This window comes from Gorilla gorilla, chromosome 8 (assembly GCF_029281585.2).
Source record: "Gorilla gorilla gorilla isolate KB3781 chromosome 8, NHGRI_mGorGor1-v2.1_pri, whole genome shotgun sequence".
In the NCBI taxonomy this organism is placed as follows: Eukaryota; Metazoa; Chordata; class Mammalia; order Primates; family Hominidae; genus Gorilla; species Gorilla gorilla.
The window spans coordinates 9,550,632-9,559,297 of NC_073232.2; the positions used below are offsets into that span (position 1 = coordinate 9,550,632).

The 8,666-nt window shown below is 52.1% G+C and overlaps 1 protein-coding gene across 4 annotated transcripts in view; it reads right to left on the reverse strand.

Moving 5' to 3' along the window:
* The window catches only part of DIP2C (disco interacting protein 2 homolog C), a 419,803-nt gene that overhangs the window by 346,624 nt on the left and 64,513 nt on the right, over positions 1–8,666 (reverse strand). The gene's annotated exons all lie outside the window — the stretch shown is intronic.

The window sequence follows — 8,666 nt, forward strand, 5'->3', positions numbered from 1 at the left end:
CAACGTCCTCCATGGCAGGACAGTCACCAACAGCTAACGCTCCCAGAACCTTCCACCTCAAAACAGGCACACATCTGGATTCAAGCTGACAACACTGCATTCTCTTTGCCATGCACACATGGAGGCATGTCAGGTTCCACCTAAAGGTATCACTGGGCTCCACGCTGGCTAGGAGCCCAAGCCGAGTCACACTTTGTGATCTCAATTCACCATCCACACAGAGATGCCTGCAGTTTTCCTCCAGTGTACGGTGTGGATGATGGGTGCATTTCCCCTGGAGACTCGGAGATGGGAGCCTGGCCAAGGAGGCCAGTCACCCCAGCCCCCGCCAGGCCTGGACATGCACCTCTCTGTCTGCACACAGTAACCAAGTCTAGCAGTGCCGGCTCTGTGGTGGGATCCGTCTCCGCCTGCAGAGGACCCAGGGCACAGGAACCGTGCAGCCTGGCTGCAGCCAGAGGCCTAAGGGATCCCCACGAGGCTCTCCAGCCAAGGTGCCCTCACCACAGGCACAGCCGTGTCAGAGAACTGCCTGCTGAACTGGAAATGTCCCAATCTGCTCGGCCGACACAGAAAGACAACAGCCACCTACAGCTGCTGAGCCCCGAAACATGGCCACTGGGCCTGAAGGGCTGAGTCTTGAATGTGATCTATACAGTTCTTTTCAAGTGTGTTTAGCTGTGTAATCAAATCTTTATTCTAATGAAATTTAAAGGAGCCTCTGGCTACGGGCTCCCTTGCCGGGCATCGCGGCTCCAGGGAGTAGGTATGGGAAGGAGAGGCCCAGAGCCTGTCTGCATTCTCCACACTGATTCAACATGTCATCATAAGGAAAAGCACTCCAGCAGGAGAGGTGTGCATGGGAAGAAATGGGTTGGCCCTGACACAAGCGTGACCCCCATGGCATCACAGCTGCCTCAGCCGAGAGGCAAGAGACAATGACACCCACCTGGACAGGCCACCGGATGTGATGACACAGCCCAAGCGCTGGTCCCACGCCAGCCAGAGACCACCAGCTGCTCGTCCCATGTGAAACAGGCAGTGCTGTCCCAAGCCCTCATTAAGAAAGGAGAATTAAGGAAGCAATTCCCGTGATTCCCATGACACACGTGACACTTCTCGGAGAGACAGACACAGGCTTCACTGTGAAAGTGCAGAGGACGGTGCGGTCCCCTAGGCGGGCTGCTTCTCCCAACGATCGGGGAAGAAACCAGATCTGTTTCCCTGTAGGAAAATCATTTGTACCGTGATTAGACAGAAGACAGAAAGTGGCTGATGTTATCAAATCACCAAGCACTGCATGGCTGCTTCTGCAAGGAGGGCCTGGAAACTCGCAGCCACCCGCATAGGGGCCACGGTGTTTACAATGGAGACACAGGTGACTATGAGGTCTGGCTTCCTCAGGGACGCTAAATTTGAACTTTCGCCGCTGAAGAATCAGTCATTTACAATCACTCACCCTCAATGCAGAAGAGGGCTCAAGACACTGCACCAGACTTCAACTCTCAGGGTTAGGGTCAGAGTCATCCAATTCACCAGTTTTACAAAACGTCTATTTACTTCGGATGCCAGAAGAGATGTAGGTTCTCACACACACACACACACACACACACACACACCCCACACAGGGTTTGCTTAGCCTCTTCACCAGCGCATTTCACCGACAGATGACACATCCATGCCTCATCCATGGCAACACAGAAACCCACTTGGAAGACAGCCACTCCCACCAAGCTTCTTGACTTTAGTGTTTAAAATCTGCGTCTCATGCGTGAGATTACACTCCTCCCAACAGACATTGCGCCTGTGTCATTTCACCCAAAAGGGCTTTAGGAAACAACACGCAGCCCAGATGCCAGAGGTTGCCGGCCGTCTTACTCTAGCCTGATTCCTTTGTGCCTGTAGGGAGGCTCCACAGATACAGCCCGCTCACATTAATGACCACATGAGAAGCTCAGACCATAGACAAACTCAGTGCTGCATTTTTCCATATTTATCACCCTTTTCTTTGTTTTATCCTGAAGACGCTGAGAAAGGCTGGGGCAGATCTCCTCCTTGAGTGTAATGACTCCAGGCACTTCTCTTCACCCAGGTCATCCCTCAGTCACACACTTTTGAGAAACCAAAGCAATTCTGTTCTCTTCACTCTGGGTTCCAAGTACTAAATTCCTCGATTTTATCAATTAGATTATCAAGCAGCCGTTTGTAATCTGGACCGCAATCCGATACAAAATTTAAAGCTAATTTAGGTGGTGGTAATAGCTCCTATTTACGTTACAGACAAGCATGAATGAAAACTTTAATCTGTGTTTATTGTTCATGGGACCAATTTTGTAAACAAACCAATTAGTCAAGCAAGGATTGTCTTCAGACGCAAATTAATTTGCTTTGTTCATAAAAGATTTTCTTATTTTAGTAATTTTTAAATCCATGGTCTGCATTTCCCAAGCCTGTCTCTGCACCTTCCCCCGAGTGCACAGCGGGACTTCCCAGGGCATCCCATCAGCAGGCCCACTGAACAGAATAAGCAGGCAGCCCCCAGACCAGGAATCAAGTCTGAGCCCCAAGAGCCCCTCGCCCAGCCAGGGCTTCCTCACCAGCACAGCACCCAGAGGTCTGCCAGGTTTAATGCCATGTGTGCGTGGAGAGCAGAGTGCGGGAAGGACCACAGTGGACATTCTACAAACGCAAATTCTCTCCTGGAACAGTCCAGCAACCCTCTGTACCTTCCTCAAAGTACCCAGGCCAGGCAAGCATAGAGAGTCTAATGGGGTGCCTAGGAATCAGCATTTAACACGATTCTGATGAATAAAAATATTTGAGAGCCACGCCCATCAGCGAGAGGCCGCCGTGGCCTCTACTCATTTGCAGGCTCTGAAAAGACAGATTCAGGTAACAGGCCAGACAGGACAAGGATGGGGAGGTGGAGGGCAAATTCCATGGACCACCAACCACCCCCCATCCCCACTGAGACTCCTTGATTTAAGGAAAGACAAAGCCAGGGAGGGACTGAGATTTCACATAAAATGCGCAGCACATGGCTAAGAGCCAAGGTTGGGCAAGCCAGGAGCACACAACGGGGTTCACAGGCCCAGAGGTGCCCCCACACCCAGACCCCATGCAGACCTCCCAGGCACTGCCTCTGTGCCTCCCGCCTGGCTTATTTCCTGCCCCTACTGTGTTGGTTTCTCAGCCGCCCCCTGAAATACACGACCTCCGCCCCCCACTACCGCACATGCCTCTCTACAAACTTGGGGGACTGCAAATAGCAGCGGGGTAAGAGCTGGGCTCTGGGGCCAACGTCCTGAGACACTAGTTCCACCCCACTCAGCTGTGATGTGAGCCCCTGAGATTTCTCAAATGTGAGATGGGAATGGTAACTGAACCCACTTCCCAGGGCGGCTGTGGAGACTGAGACCACACATGGCCGTATCACGGCATCCAGCACACGTGGGACCCTAGCCGTGTTGCCCCTGATGGGAATCCTTCTATGCCCCCTCTGCCACCAGGGCCAACTCCCATCAGCAGCTGTGGAGGGCGTGTCCTCTAGTCCCACTCCTCACCTCCCATTGCTCCACGCAGTGACCTGCCACGCAGCAGCCACCAGCAAACCCAGCCCCACCGTCCAGGCTCCTGTGGATACCACCCCACCCCCCCACCCCCACTTGGGGCGTCTTCCACTTGCGGTTCCGAAGAAGGCTGAGAAACCACCCTCAAGGGCGCTCACCTGTTCCTTGTTGCACGTAATGACCTGCCACGCAGGGCAACCAGCAAACCCAGCTCCACCATCCAGGCTCTGGTGGGTAACCGCCCCCCGCCTCCCCCCCCCACCCCCCGCCCCAAGTGTCTGGGAGGCTCAGAAACTGCCCTCCAAGGGCACTCATCTGGTCCTTATTGCACTAATAACTCGTTAACAGAAATCCACTTTGACTTCCCTGCGCTGCAGGTGTGACAATTTAGGAATCCTGCTTGCTTGCGAGCTCCAAGAGCTAGAGGTCACGTCCACCTCACCAGCATCCCAGGACCCAGTACTGTCCCACTCTGATTGTGTGTTTAAAATTCCAGAATACTCTTTCAAAATGCTATTGGCATTTGGTCTGCACATAAAATGCTAAAAACCCTCAAGTGAAACAAGTATCTTCAACAGTTTGATTCAATCATGTGAGTTACACATCTGCCAAGTTGTAAAGCCTCATGCATTTTTCTGATAATATTTTCTTATGTATGGTCAAATGGTTCATTAATATAAATTACGAGAATCTCTAAGAAACAGGTTTCTTTCTGGCATTAGATGACCGAAGGAAAACTGGGTTCTGGCTGGCTTGCAGGCCTGGAGAGGCAGACATATCTGCTGAAACACAACCAAGCTCCTTCCCACTGACATGGCCTCGTCCCAGGCCCCTCAGCCAGACACCCGCAGGCCCCTGGAGGAACAAGCTGACCTGCCCACATTTCTCAAATGCACAGCTGTCGCTCGCACTGCAGAGCTCAAGGCACAAGCAGGCGCCCACTATGCTAAAAATACCACACAGCATCCACGCCAGGTGACGGTGGCTTTCACTGCATCCCAAAGCTCCATGTATGAATTTACAGTCATGACTACTAATGATTTTTAGACCCTCATGACAGACTTTGCTTTTATGCAACAAAGTTAAAAGACTATCACTCAGCTACAGCCTCTGAAACCGTGGAATAATTATTTGGGAACAGAGCCTCTGCCAGATCAGGATAAGTGCTTGGAACAATACCCCGTGACCTCGCTCCACACAGACACATGTAGACCAGAGCCCTCCCGCACTGCTCAGCCACACAGCCACGTTCAGGCTGAAGCCGCACCATCGCCAGAAACACTGTCCCTCGCCAAGGTGGGAAAAAAGGCTTCTCCCTTTTTCCAGAACTTAACAAAACCTGAAAGGACAGGTCTGTGTAGAAAAACATCAAAAATACTTCCAATTCCTCTTTCCAGCTGAGACTGCAGGAAGCTCATTTCAGCCCTCGCTGTGTTCTGACTGTGGCCTGCTTCCCATAAGAAATAAAATCAGAATTCTAGTCGCTGTCTCCTGAGCTGTGTGGCAGGCGGACATACCTTCAGTCATGTGAGGAAAAGCATGGTGAGCCCCCTTCCTTCAGTAAAACTGCAGTTCCCAGAACACTGATGCCGTCCCAACGCCACTGTGAACACCTAGACAAGTCACATTTCAATACGTGCACCTTCGTGGGCTAGTTTTACTACTTCTCTATTAAAACACCCCAAACTTAGTGCCCCAAACAACACGAACTTATTTTCTCACATTTCTAGAAACTGGAGTCCAAAACAGGCCCCACCAGCTAACGTCGAGATGTCAGCAGGGCTGGCTCCGGGGAGGCGACCGTCTCCTCGCCTCCCTCAGCCTCTAGAGGCTTCCGCATCCCCTGGTCCATACGGCACCCAACATCCTCAGGGCCTACGGCAGCCCTGGGGGCTCCTCAACAGGAAGACACAGAATGTCGGGAGCCCAGGCTTTATGCCAGGACCAAGCCTACCCACCCTCCCAGCTCCTCACGCACTCCCGTGTGAGCTAATATAGATTCCACTTTAACTAGTGTCACCTGTGCAAGGGTAAGTGTCCAGCTGTGAACCTGGTTACTCTCACCCACACAGACCCCAGGAATAAACTCATGGGCCATGGACCACTCCACAAGCAATGAGTGACCACCTGCTCGGGGACCTCCATGGCCCAGCAGAGCCCTCTGGTGCCTCCCCGTGGGCCCAGGGACCGGCAGGCTGGGCTCTGCAGCGCCAGAGAGTCCTGGATAAAAATGGCAGCTCCCGTGTTGGGAGGCACCCGCCCGTCGATGGGTTCCCTGTACTTTAAGTAGACCAGGTGGACAAGCTACGCCACTCACGGCTCCATCACTAGAATAACAGCTGCACGTGGCAAGTGCACGGGTGGCCACCCCTTCAGCCCAGCTGGCTGCACTAAGCACATCACCGGCAAGACACCCAATCAGATGCAGCTGCTGGCACAGCCCAGGTGTCGGCCCCCAAGAACATTCTGGATCACAATTCACAGTAGTGATTGCGATCAGGGTCACATGTGGCTGAATGTATTTACGGAGGACGCCACAGCGGATCTGGCTGGACGGAGAGCATTTCCCCTTGTATAGTCTTACAAGGCCATTTTATTTGTGCTTTACTAAATTTTTATGGCTTTTTTCTGCCTATCTACTTTATGGGAGTGTTTCTTGTTCTTACAACTGCAGTGATACTTCAAGCTACAACTATCAACGTGTAAAATTAGTTTGGAAGGCGCCTTATCATTAAACGTTTCACAAGCAAGCAGTCAGAGGCACCTAAACCACAGGCCTGTTTTCTTCTCTGAGCCAAACCTACATTGGACTCAAAGAAAACGGCACACGGAGAGGGGCTGGATCTCCAGCGCCTATTCCTAGGGGGCCTCCTGAGGGGCAGATACGGAGGGAGAAGCCCTGGGCTATGGCACTGTCATACTAAAGAAAAGTCCAGTTGGGTAAATTTAAGCACCAGACAAGAAATTAAGCAAACCATGAAAAGAAACCACTAACCACAGCTTCTCCAAAACAGAACTAAACTACCTTTAGTTTGAATTGGAAAAGCAGAAGTGATGATCAGGATACAAAAAAATGACAAAGTATCTGAACACGGGAGAATAAACAAGGGCCACTGTCTCTTCCTGTGTCAGTGGGAGCCTCGCATCTAAGCTGGATTTAGAAGGTTGCTACTATGGACTGAAAGTTATCCCCAACCCTGGTTTGTAAGCAAGTGGAGCAGAACGCTTCAATTATTTCAACGTTTAGTGGTAAAGCTTTGCAACTCTCAAAACCATTTTAATTGGTGTGAATTTTATAGTAACTAAATCTGTCGCCTGGAGTATCTAACGGCTTAACCACGGGGTCATGTGGGAAGATTATTCCAGTTGTTTCTGTTTTTCCCACTGAAGATGCATTTGAACGTTCTTGTAGTTTGCAGTTGGCTGGTTCTGACGTTTGGTCCTGAGGAGGCCCAAGTACCTGGAGAGGAAGAATCTGAAACCTCAAGACACTCGAGTGCAGTCTTCGGAGACGGAGACCCCGACCCAAGGGCCACTGACGGACTCAGCACAGGCACAGGGCCGCCCGACGCAATGGGCCACGTATTCACCACTTACAAAACAACATAGGCACACACCCCCAGGTGTGCACACACCTTCTGTACATGCTCATCTGTGCCAATATGAGCACACACCCCCAGGTGTGCACACACGCTCTGTACACATCTGTCCCTGCCAACACCCACACACACCCCCAAGGTGTGCACACATGCTCTGTACATGCTCACGAGTCTGTGCCAATATGACCACACCCCCCCCCAGGGGTACACACATGCTCTGTATGCACTCACGTCTATCTGTGCCAACACCAGCACACACCCCCAGGGGTGCACACATGCTCTGTACACGCTCACGTCTGTCCATGCCAACACCAGCACACACCCCTGAAGTGTGCACACATGCTCTGTATGTGCTCACGAGTCCGTGCCAATATGAGCACACACCACCCCCGGGGTGCACACACACTCTGTATGTGCTCACGAGTCTGCCAATATGAGCACACACCACCCCCGGGGTGCACACACACTCTGTATGTGCTCACGAGTCTGCCAATATGAGCACACACCCCCAGGGGTGCACACATGCTCTGTACACGCTCACGTCTGTCCATGCCAACACCAGCACACACCCCTGAAGTGTGCACACATGCTCTGTATGCGCTCACGAGTCTGTGCCAATATGAGCACACACCCCCCAGGGGTGCACACACACTCTGCACATACGTCTGTCCCTGCAGCCTGAGTCAAACAGTCACAGAGAGGAAGAGGAGGAGGAGGAAGGATTCGATGGGCACTGAGGTCCTGGGCCGGCTCCCCTCCCTATCTCGGGGGAGACCCCTCGTGTGATCCTGCCATCACTCACCCTTCCACCTCCATCCTCCATCCTCCCACGTGGATCAGGAGGACACCCACTGCACAGAGCTGTGATGAGCATGAACAAAAGACGGCAGGAGCTCACGCCAAGGTGCTGAGCACGGGGCCTACGGAGTGCTTCTTTCTGCTGCGGCTGACATCATCAAACAAGAGGTTGACATGGCTTCCGGAGAGGATGTCATTCGCCGATAAACTGAAACATGTGACCTAGAATCTACTGTGAAGGTCTAAGAACAAACCAACAAACCAAATGGTTTTGTTTGTTTTTCAAACACCATAGCCTGTTTTTTCTTTTTTTTAAATGCTCTACCGTGTGTCTAATTTAGTTTAATTTCAAAGTAAGTCCAATAAATACACAAAATCACAGGACTGAGCATGGAGCATTGTTTCACTTTGTGTCCTCCAGCCTTTAGGACACATTAAGGAAAGACATGATTCCAGGATTCCCATTAGAAAGGCTGCCCTGAGGCACCTGCTGGGGCTGCCAAGTCGCAGCTGTTGATGCTGCCCCCAAGCTGCTTGGATGAAGCGGAAGATTCCGGAAGTCTCTTCTCTTCCACCCCTCACCCAGGAGAGATGGTAGGGGGAGGGAGGAGGGGGAGGGAAGGAGGAGGGGGGAGAGGGCAGGGAAGGGAGGGAGGGGGAGGGGGAGGGGGAAAGGAGGAAGGGGGAGGGGGAAACGAGG